At 34.4% G+C, this 20,137-nt stretch overlaps 3 non-coding genes across 3 annotated transcripts; all 3 read left to right on the forward strand.

Moving 5' to 3' along the window:
- Positions 1–4,044: 4,044 nt before the first annotated feature.
- Positions 4,045–4,236, forward strand: LOC146994328 (U2 spliceosomal RNA). The gene has a single exon (XR_015044266.1). It is a non-coding gene; the product is annotated as a U2 spliceosomal RNA (small nuclear RNA).
- Positions 4,237–9,907: 5,671 nt separating this feature from the next.
- On the forward strand, positions 9,908–10,099 carry LOC146994329 (U2 spliceosomal RNA). The gene has a single exon (XR_015044270.1). It is a non-coding gene; the product is annotated as a U2 spliceosomal RNA (small nuclear RNA).
- Positions 10,100–15,771: 5,672 nt separating this feature from the next.
- LOC146994330 (U2 spliceosomal RNA) lies at positions 15,772–15,963 on the forward strand. The gene has a single exon (XR_015044277.1). It is a non-coding gene; the product is annotated as a U2 spliceosomal RNA (small nuclear RNA).
- The last annotated feature ends 4,174 nt before the right edge of the window (positions 15,964–20,137 follow it).

Consider the following 20,137-nt stretch of genomic DNA (forward strand, 5'->3'; position numbering starts at 1 on the left):
GAATTTCAAGAAGACGAATAAAATCAAATTACTAAATTTCAAATAACTTCGAATGTAATATATTCCAAATGATCAGAAAGTATATGGAGGATTAATACCTGCATTTTTAGTTACAATGATTGATTCGCATGTTTTTCTAATATCCCTAACCTACTTATTATGCTGAATTTTTTGCACACACAATCCACATTTTATTACGGTCATTTGCTGTTCTTATATTTTCACTTAGTCGTGCAGTCATGTTACGAATTTTGTATTTAGTTTGATATTTTTAGTAGAATTATAATTAAAATTTTTGAGTTTCCCCATCTATAGAGCGCGGGGTAAATTTTAACAGACAGCTGCAACGTCGGAAAAGTAAAAATATAGGAGCACGTGCTTCTAACACTGAACAAATGGATAACTCTTTAATTTCATTTGAAATGACAGAAACGTTATAGAATACTGTGTTAGCTGTAACCGTAATTCCATCCTCTTTGTTTACCGGAAATTACGAGAAGTAAAGAAATTACTGGAAATTTTTGGCGACCGATTGAAAGCTGTAAAATACCGGAGAGAGACATCTTAGTTCAGTTGCTGAATTAGTGTTATTGCGCCTTGTTTTAGTACTGTGTGAACTGAAATATCAGATTTAGCTTTCTCTTTAGAAGCGCATTTTGTGGAGGGGGGGGGATTTTCTATCAATTAAAAATTTTTAGTAGTTTGAAGTCTAACTACTTATTATACTGCGTGATATTGTGAACACTTGTACGAATATCTCTGATGAAAATTCCAACGTTCTGTTATATTTCTTTTGATAAGGATAATTTTTGTGAAAATTTTATCACACTTTTTGCATTCATTCTGTTACGAACCCGTACGCAAGCAACACTTTTTGGTAACATAGGGTTATTGAATGCCAGTGACAAGACGAATGGTGAACAAATAAGGCAGTTGATGCCAAAGTTCGCTGCGTTCAAAGAAGAAATGAAAGCTGAAGAAGTTCCGTTAAAGAAGAGATGGAACATGTTAACGTAAAAATGAAACTGGGGAAAGAAAGATGGAAGCTGTTAAAGCAGAAATGAAAGCGCGACAAAAAAAAAAAAAAAAAAAAAAAAAAAAAAAAAGATGGAAACTGATCATGAATTAGTTAAAGGGGAGAAAGTCGTTGAAGGAAAGATGGAATCTTGTCAAGAATCCGTTAAATCAGAGATAAGGGCTGCTAAAGAGGAAATGAAAAGTGAAATTACCTGCATAAGAGAAAACACATCTGAGGAAGTCAGAACAGACTCAATTGAAAGTAAAGGTGGACAAATTGAAGCAAAGGTTTCTTCTGTCAAAGAACAAATAGAAAAGCGAGTTTTATCCGTGAACAACAAATCGTTTACAGAGTTTCTTGTGTCAAAAAAACAAACAGAAAGAAGATTTTTCTGCCGTCCAAACGCAAATCGAACAACAAATTGATGATAGGTTTTCTGCAGGCGCCAAAGAAGTTCACGTGTTGAAGAATTTCGTAGCGACGCCAGGGAGCAATACTGATGGTTTACCCATGCCTGCTCGTTCCTCTCTGAATCTATCCAAGTATGATGAGAAGAGCTCCTCTCATATATATATAAGACACAATTTTCTATAGTGGCGGATGCGAATGCATGGGATTCACAAGTTAAGGCCTGTCGTCTCGCCTCTTCTCTAAGAGCAGACGCTGCGGATATTCTTCAACCTCGTTCAGAAAACCAGAGACTAGACTTTGAAGCTCTAACCGACAGAAGTGTTTAAAAGAGTACAGCAGGCTTCAATTAAAATCGTCTCACCATAATCCCCCAGAAACACTTCAGGAACATGCCACGGATGTCGAAAAGTTCTCATCTCGCCTTTTTTTTAGAATGCCCGTCAGAAACAAGAGAAATCCTGTTCTTGCAGTACTTCATGGACATCATCTGGGAACCTGAATTATAGAAAGCACTGCGAATGGCGGATGTCAAGGACTTAAAAAAAAAGCACTGGGGTGTACTCCATGAAATTGGAGGTGGAAATTCTCCTTTTCACCTCTCTGGAATGGGATTACATATCTTGCAATCAGAGCCGTGTTGCTGTGTATTTTTTATTACTCACTACATCTATACCATTAGATGTTCCTAAAAAGGTTAGCGATAAAAGAACTTATACATTATCAAGTAAAGTTTTTTCAGTGATTTTCTCCTGTTTCCGTACCTAAGATTTTTCAAAATCAATATCTGCATTAAAAATGGCTTATAATATCAAACTCCAGCTACAGCTTATTTCTAAGCACCACGCACTGCGAGACGCTGGCGCTGTGCATACAGTGTTTTGAATTCTTTATTGCAGAAAAAAAGTGAAAAAAAAATTAAATAGAAATAATATAGGACGTTAATAATATAAAATTGTGACACTTTAAAGTAAGCCATATTCAATTATATTCTTCCTCCTTTGCAAGGACCCACCAGCGGCCGAGCGGTAAAGTCGCTGAACACTGGTAGTTCGGTCCGAGGTTCGAATCCCGCGAACGGGCTGGCTGCATGGGCGTTTTCGTGGTTTTCCCCATGTGTAACGTCTATACGAGCCAGTTTCCTTTAGAAAGTCCTCCACGAAGGCATACCTCCTCTTAGGCAGATAGCCCTCGAGGCTTTGCCATAATCACACACACACTTCCTCCTTTGCAAGTTTTCTCTTTCTTTCTCTTTAAATGCTATTTTTAACGGTACAAATCTCTATCATAAAACCATGTTCTGCCGAATCTTGCGTCCATAAGCGCGCAAACGCGTTCATGTATCGTCTCATTAATACAAGAAGATGCTAATAGCTAATAAAGTATTATGGCTGAACTGAAAACTGCGTCTCGATTCAGATGTTAAATATAAACAAAACATTAAGAAGTTCCGAAAATAATCGATTACGCGAGCTTTAATTAAGACTGGGTGAAATTTCAGTTGCTCAAGTAACATCTGATGTTTAATAAATGCAGGAAACGATGGTTAGTAAATTTCAAAACGGAAAAACATTAAAATAAGTATAAAAAGAATTTAATCTGAATTCTCTTTCTATTAGCTTGGTTTGCACTGAAACTTATGAAATGATATAATTACATTGTTTCTTGACCACAACACCTAAAAATTGCAGTGGCTCTTATTATATTCATATTGATATAAATTCTAAAAAAAATTGCATTTGTTCTTAATATCTTTATATTTATTTTAACAAGCTAATAGAAATAGACACTAGATAAATTTTTTTAATATATATACATTTTTCTTTCTCTTTAGGAGGGAGGCTTGTTTTATAATTATTGTTTCTGTGTGAAATTTGAATTATGAGCAGCATAATATGGAAGGAAATTTCAGTGGACTTTATATCTGTTTTTTATATATATCTGATTTGGAAAAAAGTTATCGTAGACTTATACAAATACTATTCACACATGTAATGGTTCAGATATTTTACTTCTGCATTTTAAAAAATTTTCTTCCGCACGTAATAAAAAGCGAATTGTAAATTTTATTTGCTACACGAATTTTTCAAATCTTATCGCCTTAAAATGGCGAAAACATACTGTAAACTTGATAAGTACGTTTGCTTGTTGGTCTCATTTTGATTCGAAGGTGTCTTTCTAAAGCATCTTCTTTGCAGTCATTTAGCAGAGCTTATTTGTTTACGCCGGCTTCACTCTCCTCGCAAAGCGATACCACAGACGTACTCTGTATGTATTCCAGCCTCTTTGGGCCTAATAAATCGAATACAGAATTTGTACTACGATATTTGTTTTTGCTTCATTTAGTACGAAACAACCTGTATATCTCTTGCCCAATACAGAAGTGATACTTGATATTGTGTTTACATATTGTAACAATTTGTACTACGATATATGTTTTTGCTTCATTTAGTACGAAACAACCTGTATATCTCTAGCCCAATACAGAAGTGATACTTGATATTGTGTTTACATATTGTAATTTTGTGGCCTTCGCTAGGATGAGAGAGAAAACATTTGACCAGTAGTTAACAGTTAGAAGAAACTATGGGCAGTATTTCTTGCAACCACTACACGTTATCGCTTCTCGGCCTGTTGGCTAAGATCAAGTGTAGTATCTGTTCTTATCAGATTAAAATCTGATATGACACTTACAGAGTGTCCTGATTTTAATCTAGTTTTTGAACACTCGGCTTGCGGTTAGGTATTTATACCGCCCTTGCCAAAGGTTGGCCCGTTATTGCACTGCCTCCGGGAGCGGCCTTACTAAAATTAAGAAAAGAATTTGCACGTTGCTTGTTTCTCTAAGTCTCACAGCATGGCAGGAAAGAGAAAGGCAATGTTTATAATATGCTACACACAATATCATTATATCATATCACGTAGTATCACACATAAATATCATTTTCCGATAATACGTTCGTTATACGAAAAGTTAGTGCGTTTCGCAAATTTATTGCATAGATATAAAAGGGTATTCAGTTTCTTGTGTCAGGTATAGTTAATTATCCAGAAGTGTAGGAAAAATCGCAGACATTTCCGAAATTTAGTGCTATTATTCAGAGTAACTTTTAAAGTATTATTCGAAAAGAATAAAGCTAATTAAATTTATTTTTTAATTTTTAGTAAAGAACTAAACTACTTACATTATTAAATTTTAAAATATTTATAAACTGAGATACTCCTCACACGTGCAATCAGAGCTGTATTACGTGATATTTTAATTGACGTCCGCTTCTCCTTCATATGTTACTAAAACGTTAGCATTGAAAGATCTATAAAATTTAAAATATAAATATTTCCATTGTTTTCATTAACATTGTTGCTGGAAATTTTTGTTCAAAAATCTCAATTTGTATGCTCTGTGTTTTGGGAAAAGGGGCCATTGCATCAAACATTGGCAACACTTTATTTCTAAGCCCCGCCTACTAAGAGAAACACTGCATTCCTCATAAGATGAGTTGAATTTCTACTGAATGTCGATGGTGCGTATTTCTATTATTTATCCGATTATCGTATTTCTATTCTAGTATTATTTTTAAATGTTAAATATATAAGCATAATAATTCTTTTTCCTAAGTGCTTTTCGCCTATCATTATGTATTACTATTTGAAAACTGCAATGCATCATTTCAAAGATAAGCAGTGGTCACTTTTTTTAATATACATCGTTTCTCAAGATTTGCTAGTGATTTATACACATACGTGCAGCGCAATGGTTTCAGAACACTATTTTTAAAATTCGAATTTGAAGAGGCAAGTCTCAAGTTGTTTAAGTAATCGTACGATTAAAGAAGTTCAGGTTTAGGGTAATTCTTTACGTATAAATTTGAAAGTGATGCTTACAATAACATCAAGTCATTTAAATTATATAGCTAGTAACAGGTTGATTGGTTAAGAGCCTTAGCTTTTTTTATACTTTCTTATTAAAAAAAAATTATTTAGGAAATCTGCAGGAAGTATGGAAAATAATAAAATAAAGTTAAATACAAATAAAATATGATGCTTGTAATATAAACGCTGACACATTAAAATAAACTACATTCAACCATATTCTTTCCCGTCGGAAATTTTTTCTGTTTTGCTTTGTCTGTTCTTTAGTTACGGTTTGAACTCCAATGTTAATGACGAGCATGATCAGTCCGTTATATATGTTTCTTTGTGTATTTTACACGGAAAATACGTTCAGAAGCCTATCTGAATGTTATCCACATATTTAACATTTAATTCATTCACTTATTTTTGCATCTATAAAAATATTCGTATTTTGAATTTTTAACAAAACTAAATTGAAATCTTCAGTTCCAGGTACACCTTCTTTTATTTCCAAGCCTCTTCTTCTGCGTACTGTGCTCTGAGGAGCAATTGTAGCTCCTAAATTTAAAATCGTTTAAATGTCAGTCGGAATTTCAAGAAGACGAATAAAATCAAATTACTAACTTTCAAATAACTTCGAATGTAATATATTCCAAATGATCAGAAAGTATATGGAGGATTAATACCTGCATTTTTAGTTACAATGATTGGTTCGCATGTTTTTCTAATATCCCTAACCTACTTATTATGCTGAATTTTTTGCACACACAATCCACATTTTATTACGGTCATTTGCTGTTCTTATATTTTCACTTAGTCGTGCAGTCATGTTACGAATTTTGTATTTAGTTTGATATTTTTAGTAGAATTATAATTAAAATTTTTGAGTTTCCCCATCTATAGAGCGCGGGGTCAATTTTAACAGACAGCTGCAACGTCGGAAAAGTAAAAATATAGGAGCACGTGCTTCTAACACTGAACAAATGGATAACTCTTTAATTTCATTTGAAATGACAGAAACGTTATAGAATACTGTGTTAGCTGTAACCGTAATTCCATCCTCTTTGTTTACCGGAAATTGCGAGAAGTAAAGAAATTACTGGAAATTTTTGGCGACCGATTGAAAGCTGTAAAATACCGGAGAGAGACATCTTAGTTCAGTTGCTGAATTAGTGTTATTGCGCCTTGTTTTAGTACTGTGTGAACTGAGATATCAGATTTAGCTTTCTCTTTAGAAGCGCATTTTGTGGAGGGGGGGGGGGATTTTCTATCAAATAAAAATTTTTAGTAGTTTGAAGTCTAACTACTGATTATACTGCGTGATATTGTGAACACTTGTACGAATATCTCTGATGAAAATTCCAACGTTCTGTTATATTTCTTTTGATAAGGATAATTTTTGTGAAAATTTTATCACACTTTTTGCATTCATTCTGTTACGAACCCGTACGCAAGCAACACTTTTTGGTGTCATAGGGTTATTGAATGCCAGTGACAAGACGAATGGTGAACAAATAAGGCAGTTGATGCCAAAGTTCGCTGCATTCAAAGAAGAAATGAAATCTGAAGGAGTTCCGTTAAAGAAGAGATGGAACCTGTTAACGTAAAAATGAAGCTGGGGGAAGAAGGATGGAAGCTGTTAAAGCAGAAATAAAAGCGCGACAAAAAAAAAAAAAAAAAAAAGGATGGAAACTGATCATGAATTAGTTAAAGGGGAGAAAGTCGTTGAAGGAAAGATGGAATCTTGTCAAGAATCCGTTAAATCAGAGATAAGGGCTGCTAAAGAGGAAATGAAAAGTGAAATTACCTGCATAAGAGAAAACACATCTGAGGCTATGGAAGTCAGAACAGACTCAATTGAAAGTAAAGGTGGACAAATTGAAGCAAAGGTTTCTTCTGTCAAAGAACAAATAGAAAAGCGAGTTTTATCCGTGAACAACAAATCGTTTACAGAGTTTCTTGTGTCAAAAAAACAAACAGAAAGAAGATTTTTCTGCCGTCCAAACGCAAATCGAACAACAAATTGATGATAGGTTTTCTGCAGGCGCCAAAGAAGTTCACGTGTTGAAGAATTTCGTAGCGACGCCAGGGAGCAATACTGATGGTTTACCCATGCCTGCTCGTTCCTCTCTGAATCTATCCAAGTAAGATGAGAAGAGCTCCTCTCATATATATATAAGACACAATTTTCTATAGTGGCGGATGCGAATGCATGGGATTCACAAGTTAAGGCCTGTCGTCTCGCCTCTTCTCTAAGAGCAGACGCTGCGGATATTCTTCAACCTCGTTCAGAAAACCAGAGACTAGACTTTGAAGCTCTAACCGACAGAAGTGTTTAAAAGAGTACAGCAGGCTTCAATTAAAATCGTCTCACCATAATCCCCCAGAAACACTTCAGGAACATGCCACGGATGTCGAAAAGTTCTCATCTCGCCTTTTTTTTAGAATGCCCGTCAGAAACAAGAGAAATCCTGTTCTTGCAGTACTTCATGGACATCATCTGGGAACCTGGATTATAGAAAGCACTGCGAATGGCGGATGTCAAGGACTTAAAAAAAAAGCACTGGGGTGTACTCCATGAAATTGGAGGTGGAAATTCTCCTTCTCACCTCTCTGGAATGGGATTACATATCTTGCAATCAGAGCCGTGTTGCTGTGTATTTTTTATTACTCACTACATCTATACCATTAGATGTTCCTAAAAAGGTTAGCGATAAAAGAACTTATACATTATCAAGTAAAGTTTTTTCAGTGATTTTCTCCTGTTTCCGTACCTAAGATTTTTCAAAATCAATATCTGCATTAAAAATGGGTTATAATATCAAACTCCAGCTACAGCTTATTTCTAAGCACCACGCACTGCGAGACGCTGGCGCTGTGCATACAGTGTTTTGAATTCTTTATTGCAGAAAAAAAGTGAAAAAAAATTAAATAGAAATAATATAGGACGTTAATAATATAAAATTGTGACACTTTAAAGTAAGCCATATTCAATTATATTCTTCATCCTTTGCAAGGACCCACCAGCGGCCGAGCGGTAAAGTCGCTGAACACTGGTAGTTCGGTCCTAAGTTCGAATCCCGCGAACGGGCTGGCTGCATGGGCGTTTTCGTGGTTTTCCCCATGTGTAACGTCTATACGAGCCAGTTTCCCTTAGAAAGTCCTCCACGAAGGCATACCTCCTCTTAGGCAGATAGCCCTCGAGGCTTTGCCATAATCACACACACACTTCCCCCTTTGCAAGTTTTCTCTTTCTTTCTCTTTAAATGCTATTTTTAACGGTACAAATCTCTATCATAAAACCATGTTCTGCCGAATCTTGCGTCCATAAGCGCGCAAACGCGTTCATGTATCGTCTAATTAATACAAGAAGATGTAATAGCTAATAAAGTATTATGGCTGAACTGAAAACTGCGTCTCGATTCAGATGTTAAATATAAACAAAACATTAAGAAGTTCCGAAAACAATCGATTACGCGAGCTTTAATTAAGACTGGGTGAAATTTCAGTTGCTCAAGTAACATCTGATGTTTAATAAATGCAGGAAACGATGGTTAGTAAATTTCAAAACGGAAAAACATTAAAATAAGTATAAAAAGAATTTAATCTGAATTCTATTTCTATTAGCTTGGTTTGCACTGAAACTTATGAAATGATATAATTACATTGTTTCTTGACCACAACACCTAAAAATTGCAGTGGCTCTTATTATATTCATATTGATATATATTCTAAAAAAAATTGCATTTGTTCTTAATATCTTTATATTTATTTTAACAAGCTAATAGAAATAGACACTAGATAATTTTTTTTAATATATATACATTTTTCTTTCTCTTTAGGAGGGAGGCTTGTTTTATAATTATTGTTTCTGTGTGAAATTTGAATTATGAGCAGCATAATATGGAAGGAAATTTCAGTGGACTTTATATCTGTTTTTTAGATATATCTGATTTGGGAAAAAGTTATCGTAGACTTATACAAATACTATTCACACATGTAATAGTTCAGATATTTTACTTCTGCATTTTAAAAAATTTTCTTCCGCACGTAATAAAAAGCGAATTGTAAATTTTATTTGCTACACGAATTTTTCAAATCTTATCGCCTTAAAATGGCGAAAACATACTGTAAACTTGATAAGTACGTTTGCTTGTTGGTCTCATTTTGATTCGAAGGTGTCTTTCTAAAGCATCTTCTTTGCAGTCATTTAGCAGAGCTTATTTGTTTACGCCGGCTTCACTCTTCTCGCAAAGCGATACCACAGACGTACTCTGTATGTATTCCAGCCTCTTTGGGCCTAATAAATCGAATACAGAATTTGTACTACGATATTTGTTTTTGCTTCATTTAGTACGAAACAACCTGTATATCTCTTGCCCAATACAGAAGTGATACTTGATATTGTGTTTACATATTGTAACAATTTGTACTACGATATATGTTTTTGCTTCATTTAGTACGAAACAACCTGTATATCTCTAGTCCAATACAGAAGTGATACTTGATATTGTGTTTACATATTGTAATTTTGTGGCCTTTGCTAGGATGAGAGAAAAAACATTTGACCAGTAGTTAACAGTTAGAAGAAACTATGGGTAGTATTTCTTGCAACCACTACACGTTATCGTTTCTCGGCCTGTTGGCTAAGATCAAGTGTAGTATCTGTTCTTATCAGATTAAAATCTGATATGTTACTTACAGAGTGTCCTGATTTTAATCTAATTTTTGAACACTCGGCTTGCGGTTAGGTATTTATACCGCCCTTGCCAAAGGTTGGCCCGTTATTGCACTGCCTCCGGGAGCGGCCTTACTGAAATTAAGAAAAGAATTTGCACGTTGCTTGTTTCCCTAAGTCTCACAGCATGGCAGGAAAGAGAAAGGCAACGTTTATAATATGCTACACACAATATCATTATATCATATCACGTAGTATCACACATAAATATCATTTTCCGATAATACGTTCGTTATACGAAAAGTTAGTGCGTTTCGCAAATTTATTGCATAGATATAAAAGGGTATTCAGTTTCTTGTGTCAGGCATAGTTAATTATCCAGAAGTGTAGGAAAAATCGCAGACATTTCCGAAATTTAGTGCTATTATTCAGAGTAACTTTTAAAGTATTATTCGAAAAGAATAAAGCTAATTAAATTTATTTTTTAATTTTTAGTAAAGAACTAAACTACTTACATTATTAAATTTTAAAATATTTATAAACTGAGATACTCCTCACACGTGCAATCAGAGCTGTATTACGTGATATTTTAATTGACGTCCGCTTCTCCTTCATATGTTACTAAAACGTTAACATTGAAAGATCTATAAAATTTAAAATATAAATATTTCCATTGTTTTCATTAACATTGTTGCTGGAAATTTTTGTTCAAAAATCTCAATTTGTATGCTCTGTGTTTTGGGAAAAGGGGCCATTGCATCAAACATTGGCAACACCTTATTTCTAAGCCCCGCCTACTAAGAGAAACACTGCATTCCTCATAAGATGAGTTGAATTTCTACTGAATGTCGATGGTGCGTATTTCTATTATTTATCCGATTATCGTATTTCTATTCTAGTATTATTTTTAAATGTTAAATATATAAGCATAATAATTCTTTTTCCTAAGTGCTTTTCGCCTATCATTATGTATTACTATTTGAAAACTGCAATGCATCATTTCAAAGATAAGCAGTGGTCACTTTTTTTAATATACATCGTTTCTCAAGATCTGCTAGTGATTTATACACATACGTGCAGCGCAATGGTTTCAGAACACTATTTTTAAAATTCGAATTTGAAGAGGCAAGTCTAAAGTTGTTTAAGTAATGGTACGATTAAAGAAGTTCAGGTTTAGGGTAATTCTTTACGTATAAATTTGAAAGAGATGCTTACAATAACATCAAGTCATTTAAATTATATAGCTAGTAACAGGTTGATTGGTTAAGAGCCTTAGCTTTTTTTATACTTTCTTATTAAAAAAAATTATTTAGGAAATCTGCAGGAAGTATGGAAAATAATAAAATAAAGTTAAATACAAATAAAATATGATGCTTGTAATATAAACGCTGACACATTAAAATAAACTACATTCAACCATATTCTTTCCCGTTGGAAATTTTTTCTGTTTTGCTTTGTCTGCTCTTTAGTTACGGTTTGAACTCCAATGTTAATGACGAGCATGATCAGTCCGTTATATATGTTTCTTTGTGTATTTTACACGGAAAATACGTTCAGAAGCCTATCTGAATGTTATCCACATATTTAACATTTAATTCATTCACTTATTTTTGCATCTATAAAAATATTCGTTTTTTGAATTTTTAACAAAACTAAATTGAAATCTTCAGTTCCAGGTACACCTTCTTTTATTTCCAAGCCTCTTCTTCTGCGTACTGTGCTCTGAGGAGCAATTGTAGCTCCTAAATTTAAAATCGTTTAAATGTCAGTCGGAATTTCAAGAAGACGAATAAAATCAAATTACTAAATTTCAAATAACTTCGAATGTAATATATTCCAAATGATCAGAAAGTATATGGAGGATTAATACCTGCATTTTTAGTTACAATGATTGGTTCGCATGTTTTTCTAATATCCCTAACCTACTTATTATGCTGAATTTTTTGCACACACAATCCACATTTTATTACGGTCATTTGCTGTTCTTATATTTTCACTTAGTCGTGCAGTCATGTTACGAATTTTGTATTTAGTTTGATATTTTTAGTAGAATTATAATTAAAATTTTTGAGTTTCCCCATCTATAGAGCGCGGGGTAAATTTTAACAGACAGCTGCAACGTCGGAAAAGTAAAAATATAGGAGCACGTGCTTCTAACACTGAACAAATGGATAACTCTTTAATTTCATTTGAAATGACAGAAACATTATAGAATACTGTGTTAGCTGTAACCGTAATTCCATCCTCTTTGTTTACCGGAAATTGCAAGAAGTAAAGAAATTACTGGAAATTTTTGGCGACCGATTGAAAGCTGTAAAATACCGGAGAGAGACATCTTAGTTCAGTTGCTGAATTAGTGTTATTGCGCCTTGTTTTAGTACTGTGTGAACTGAAATATCAGATTTAGCTTTCTCTTTAGAAGCGCATTTTGTGGAGGGGGGGGATTTTCTATCAATTAAAAATTTTTAGTAGTTTGAAGTCTAACTACTGATTATACTGCGTGATATTGTGAACACTTGTACGAATATCTCTGATGAAAATTCCAACGTTCTGTTATATTTCTTTTGATAAGGATAATTTTTGTGAAAATTTTATCACACTTTTTGCATTCATTCTGTTACGAACCCGTACGCAAGCAACACTTTTTGGGTGTCATAGGGTTATTGAATGCCAGTGACAAGACGAATGGTGAACAAATAAGGCAGTTGATGCCAAAGTTCGCTGCGTTCAAAGAAGAAATGAAAGCTGAAGGAGTTCCGTTAAAGAAGAGATGGAACCTGTTAACGTAAAAATGAAACTGGGGAAAGAAGGATGGAAGCTGTTAAAGCAGAAATGAAAGCGCGACAAAAAAAAAAAAAAAAAAAAAAAAAGATGGAAACTGATCATGAATTAGTTAAAGGGGAGAAAGTCGTTGAAGGAAAGATGGAATCTTGTCAAGAATCCGTTAAATCAGAGATAAGGGCTGCTAAAGAGGAAATGAAAAGTGAAATTACCTGCATAAGAGAAAACACATCTGAGGCTATGGAAGTCAGAACAGACTCAATTGAAAGTAAAGGTGGACAAATTGAAGCAAAGGTTTCTTCTGTCAAAGAACAAATAGAAAAGCGAGTTTTATCCGTGAACAACAAATCGTTTACAGAGTTTCTTGTGTCAAAAAAACAAACAGAAAGAAGATTTTTCTGCCGTCCAAACGCAAATCGAACAACAAATTGATGATAGGTTTTCTGCAGGCGCCAAAGAAGTTCACGTGTTGAAGAATTTCGTAGCGACGCCAGGGAGCAATACTGATGGTTTACCCATGCCTGCTCGTTCCTCTCTGAATCTATCCAAGTCTGATGAGAAGAGCTCCTCTCATATATATATAAGACACAATTTTCTATAGTGGCGGATGCGAATGCATGGGATTCACAAGTTAAGGCCTGTCGTCTCGCCTCTTCTCTAAGAGCAGACGCTGCGGATATTCTTCAACCTCGTTCAGAAAACCAGAGACTAGACTTTGAAGCTCTAACCGACAGAAGTGTTTAAAAGAGTACAGCAGGCTTCAATTAAAATCGTCTCACCATAATCCCCCAGACACACTTCAGGAACATGCCACGGATGTCGAAAAGTTCTCATCTCGCCTTTTTTTTTAGAATGCCCGTCATAAACAAGAGAAATCCTGTTCTTGCAGTACTTCATGGACATCATCTGGGAACCTGAATTATAGAAAGCACTGCGAATGGCGGATGTCAAGGACTTAAAAAAAGCACTGGGGTGTACTCCATGAAATTGGAGGTGGAAATTCTCCTTTTCACCTCTCTGGAATGGGATTACATATCTTGCAATCAGAGCCGTGTTGCTGTGTATTTTTTATTACTCACTACATCTATACCATTAGATGTTCCTAAAAAGGTTAGCGATAAAAGAACTTATACATTATCAAGTAAAGTTTTTTCAGTGATTTTCTCCTGTTTCCGTATCTAAGATTTTTCAAAATCAATATCTGCATTAAAAATGGGTTATAATATCAAACTCCAGCTACAGCTTATTTCTAAGCACCACGCACTGCGAGACGCTGGCGCTGTGCATACAGTGTTTTGAATTCTTTATTGCAGAAAAAAAGTGAAAAAAAAATTAAATAGAAATAATATAGGACGTTAATAATATAAAATTGTGACACTTTAAAGTAAGCCATATTCAATTATATTCTTCATCCTTTGCAAGGGCCCACCAGCGGCCGAGCGGTAAAGTCGCTGAACACTGGTAGTTCGGTCCTAAGTTCGAATCCCGCGAACGGGCTGGCTGCATGGGCGTTTTCGTGGTTTTCCCCATGTGTAACGTCTATACGAGCCAGTTTCCCTTAGAAAGTCCTCCACGAAGGCATACCTCCTCTTAGGCAGATAGCCCTCGAGGCTTTGCCATAATCACACACACACTTCCTCCTTTGCAAGTTTTCTCTTTCTTTCTCTTTAAATGCTATTTTTAACGGTACAAATCTCTATCATAAAACCATGTTCTGCCGAATCTTGCGTCCATAAGCGCGCAAACGCGTTCATGTATCGTCTAATTAATACAAGAAGATGTAATAGCTAATAAAGTATTATGGCTGAACTGAAAACTGCGTCTCGATTCAGATGTTAAATATAAACAAAACATTAAGAAGTTCCGAAAATAATCGATTACGCGAGCTTTAATTAAGACTGGGTGAAATTTCAGTTGCTCAAGTAACATCTGATGTTTAATAAATGCAGGAAACGATGGTTAGTAAATTTCAAAACGGAAAAACATTAAAATAAGTATAAAAAGAATTTAATCTGAATTCTATTTCTATTAGCTTGGTTTGCACTGAAACTTATGAAATGATATAATTACATTGTTTCTTGACCACAACACCTAAAAATTGCAGTGGCTCTTATTATATTCATATTGATATATATTCTAAAAAAAATTGCATTTGTTCTTAATATCTTTATATTTATTTTAACAAGCTAATAGAAATAGACACTAGATAATTTTTTTTAATATATATACATTTTTCTTTCTCTTTAGGAGGGAGGCTTGTTTTATAATTATTGTTTCTGTTAGAAATTTGAATTATGAGCAGCATAATATGGAAGGAAATTTCAGTGGACTTTATATCTGTTTTTTATATATACCTGATTTGGAAAAAAGTTATCGTAGACTTATACAAATACTATTCACACATGTAATAGTTCAGATATTTTACTTCTGCATTTTAAAAAATTTTCTTCCGCACGTAATAAAAAGCGAATTGTAAATTTTATTTGCTACACGAATTTTTCAAATCTTATCGCCTTAAAATGGCGAAAACATACTGTAAACTTGATAAGTACGTTTGCTTGTTGGTCTCATTTTGATTCGAAGGTGTCTTTCTAAAGCATCTTCTTTGCAGTCATTTAGCAGAGCTTATTTGTTTACGCCGGCTTCACTCTCCTCGCAAAGCGATACCACAGACGTACTCTGTATGTATTCCAGCCTCTTTGGGCCTAATAAATCGAATACAGAATTTGTACTACGATATTTGTTTTTGCTTCATTTAGTACGAAACAACCTGTATATCTCTTGCCCAATACAGAAGTGATACTTGATATTGTGTTTACATATTGTAACAATTTGTACTACGATATATGTTTTTGCTTCATTTAGTACGAAACAACCTGTATATCTCTAGTCCAATACAGAAGTGATACTTGATATTGTGTTTACATATTGTAATTTTGTGGCCTTTGCTAGGATGAGAGAAAAAACATTTGACCAGTAGTTAACAGTTAGAAGAAACTATGGGTAGTATTTCTTGCAACCACTACACGTTATCGTATGTCGGCCTGTTGGCTAACATCAAGTGTAGTATCTGTTCTTATCAGATTAAAATCTGATATGACACTTACAGAGTGTCCTGATTTTAATCTAATTTTCGAACACTCGGCTTGCGGTTAGGTATTTATACCGCCCTTGCCAAAGGTTGGCCCGTTATTGGACTGCCTCCGGGAGCGGCCTTACTAAAATTAAGAAAAGAATTTGCACGTTGCTTGTTTCCCTAAGTCTCACAGCATGGCAGGAAAGAGAAAGGCAATGTTTATAATATGCTACACACAATATCATTATATCATATCACGTAGTATCACACATAAATATCATTTTCCGATAATACGTTCGTTATACGAAAAGTTGGTGCGTTTCGCAAATTTATTGCATAGATATAAAAGGGTATTCAGTTTCTTGTGCCAGGCATAGTTAATTATCCAGAAGTGTAGGAAAAATCGCAGACATTTCCGAAATTTAGTGCTATTATTCAGAGTAACTTTTAAAGTATTATTCGAAAAGAATAAAGCTAATTAAATTTATTTTTTAATTTTTAGTAAAGAACTAAACTACTTACATTATTAAATTTTAAAATATTTATAAACTGAGATACTCCTCACACGTGCAATCAGAGCTGTATTACGTGATATTTTAATTGACGTCCGCTTCTCCTTCATATGTTACTAAAACGTTAGCATTGAAAGATCTATAAAATTTAAAATATAAATATTTCCATTGTTTTCATTAACATTGTTGCTGGAAATTTTTGTTCAAAAATCTCAATTTGTATGCTCTGTGTTTTGGGAAAAGGGGCCATTGCATCAAACATTGGCAACACCTTATTTCTAAGCCCCGCCTACTAAGAGAAACACTGCATTCCTCATAAGATGAGTTGAATTTCTACTGAATGTCGATGGTACGTATTTCTATTATTTATCCGATTATCGTATTTCTATTCTAGTATTATTTTTAAATGTTAAATATATAAGCATAATAATTCTTTTTCCTAAGTGCTTTTCGCCTATCATTATGTATTACTATTTGAAAACTGCAATGCATCATTTCAAAGATAAGCAGTGGTCACTTTTTTTAATATACATCGTTTCTCAAGATCTGCTAGTGATTTATACACATACGTGCAGCGCAATGGTTTCAGAACACTATTTTTAAAATTCGAATTTGAAGAGGCAAGTCTAAAGTTGTTTAAGTAATGGTACGATTAAAGAAGTTCAGGTTTAGGGTAATTCTTTACGTATAAATTTGAAAGAGATGCTTACAATAACATCAAGTCATTTAAATTATATAGCTAGTAACAGGTTGATTGGTTAAGAGCCTTAGGTTTTTTTATACTTTCTTATTAAAAAAAAATTATTTAGGAAATCTGCAGGAAGTATGGAAAATAATAAAATAAAGTTAAATACAAATAAAATATGATGCTTGTAATATAAACGCTGACACATTAAAATAAACTACATTCAACCATATTCTTTCCCGTCGGAAATTTTTTCTGTTTTGCTTTGTCTGTTCTTTAGTTACGGTTTGAACTCCAATGTTAATGACGAGCATGATCAGTCCGTTATATATGTTTCTTTGTGTATTTTACACGGAAAATACGTTCAGAAGCCTATCTGAATGTTATCCACATATTTAACATTTAATTCATTCACTTAATTTTGCATCTATAAAAATATTCGTTGTTTGAATTTTTAACAAAACTAAATTGAAATCTTCAGTTCCAGGTACACCTTCTTTTATTTCCAAGCCTCTTCTTCTGCGTACTGTGCTCTGAGGAGCAATTGTAGCTCCTAAATTTAAAATCGTTTAAATGTCAGTCGGAATTTCAAGAAGACGAATAAAATCAAATTACTAAATTTCAAATAACTTCGAATGTAATATATTCCAAATGATCAGAAAGTATATGGAGGATTAATACCTGCATTTTTAGTTACAATGATTGGTTCGCATGTTTTTCTAATATCCCTAACCTACTTATTATGCTGAATTTTTTGCACACACAATCCACATTTTATTACGGTCATTTGCTGTTCTTATATTTTCACTTAGTCGTGCAGTCATGTTACGAATTTTGTATTTAGTTTGATATTTTTAGTAGAATTATAATTAAAATTTTTGAGTTTCCCCATCTATAGAGCGCGGGGTAAATTTTAACAGACAGCTGCAACGTCGGAAAAGTAAAAATATAGGAGCACGTGCTTCTAACACTGAACAAATGGATAACTCTTTAATTTCATTTGAAATGACAGAAACGTTATAGAATACTGTGTTAGCTGTAACCGTAATTCCATCCTCTTTGTTTACCGGAAATTGCGAGAAGTAAAGAAATTACTGGAAATTTTTGGCGACCGATTGAAAGCTGTAAAATACCGGAGAGAGACATCTTAGTTCAGTTGCTGAATTAGTGTTATTGCGCCTTGTTTTAGTACTGTGTGAACTGAAATATCAGATTTAGCTTTCTCTTTAGAAGCGCATTTTGTGGAGGGGGGGGGATTTTCTATCAATTAAAATTTTTAGTAGTTTGAAGTCTAACTACTGATTATACTGCGTGATATTGTGAACACTTGTACGAATATCTCTGATGAAAATTCCAACGTTCTGTTATATTTCTTTTGATAAGGATAATTTTTGTGAAAATTTTATCACACTTTTTGCATTCATTCTGTTACGAACCCGTACGCAAGCAACACTTTTTGGTGTCATAGGGTTATTGAATGCCAGTGACAAGACGAATGGTGAACAAATAAGGCAATTGATGCCAAAGTTCGCTGCGTTCAAAGAATAAATGAAAGCTGAAGAAGTTCCGTTAAAGAAGAGATGGAACCTGTTAACGTAAAAATGAAACTGGGGAAAGAAGGATGGAAGCTGTTAAAGCAGAAATGAAAGCGCGACAAAAAAAAAAAAAAAAAAGATGGAAACTGATCATGAATTAGTTAAAGGGGAGAAAGTCGTTGAAGGAAAGATGGAATCTTGTCAAGAATCCGTTAAATCAGAGATAAGGGCTGCTAAAGAGGAAATGAAAAGTGAAATTACCTGCATAAGAGAAAACACATCTGAGGCTATGGAAGTCAGAACAGACTCAATTGAAAGTAAAGGTGGACAAATTGAAGCAAAGGTTTCTTCTGTCAAAGAACAAATAGAAAAGCGAGTTTTATCCGTGAACAACAAATCGTTTACAGAGTTTCTTGTGTCAAAAAAACAAACAGAAAGAAGATTTTTCTGCCGTCCAAACGCAAATCGAACAACAAATTGATGATAGGTTTTCTGCAGGCGCCAAAGAAGTTCACGTGTTGAAGAATTTCGTAGCGACGCCAGGGAGCAATACTGATGGTTTACCCATGCCTGCTCGTTCCTCTCTGAATCTATCCAAGTCTGATGAGAAGAGCTCCTCTCATATATATATAAGACACAATTTTCTATAGTGGCGGATGCGAATGCATGGGATTCACAAGTTAAGGCCTGTCGTCTCGCCTCTTCTCTAAGAGCAGACGCTGCGGATATTCTTCAACCTCGTTCAGAAAACCAGAGACTAGACTTTGAAGCTCTAACCGACAGAAGTGTTTAAAAGAGTACAGCAGGCTTCAATTAAAATCGTCTCACCATAATCCCCCAGACACACTTCAGGAACATGCCACGGATGTCGAAAAGTTCTCATCTCGCCTTTTTTTTTAGAATGCCCGTCATAAACAAGAGAAATCCTGTTCTTGCAGTACTTCATGGACATCATCTGGGAACCTGAATTATAGAAAGCACTGCGAATGGCGGATGTCAAGGACTTAAAAAAAGCACTGGGGTGTACTCCATGAAATTGGAGGTGGAAATTCTCCTTTTCACCTCTCTGGAATGGGATTACATATCTTGCAATCAGAGCCGTGTTGCTGTGTATTTTTTATTACTCACTACATCTATACCATTAGATGTTCCTAAAAAGGTTAGCGATAAAAGAACTTATACATTATCAAGTAAAGTTTTTTCAGTGATTTTCTCCTGTTTCCGTATCTAAGATTTTTCAAAATCAATATCTGCATTAAAAATGGGTTATAATATCAAACTCCAGCTACAGCTTATTTCTAAGCACCACGCACTGCGAGACGCTGGCGCTGTGCATACAGTGTTTTGAATTCTTTATTGCAGAAAAAAAGTGAAAAAAAAATTAAATAGAAATAATATAGGACGTTAATAATATAAAATTGTGACACTTTAAAGTAAGCCATATTCAATTATATTCTTCATCCTTTGCAAGGGCCCACCAGCGGCCGAGCGGTAAAGTCGCTGAACACTGGTAGTTCGGTCCTAAGTTCGAATCCCGCGAACGGGCTGGCTGCATGGGCGTTTTCGTGGTTTTCCCCATGTGTAACGTC

Source organism: Stegodyphus dumicola, chromosome 11, assembly GCF_044657685.1.
Source record: "Stegodyphus dumicola isolate Sdum_Otavi_A_Nest chromosome 11, ASM4465768v1".
In the NCBI taxonomy this organism is placed as follows: Eukaryota; Metazoa; Arthropoda; class Arachnida; order Araneae; family Eresidae; genus Stegodyphus; species Stegodyphus dumicola.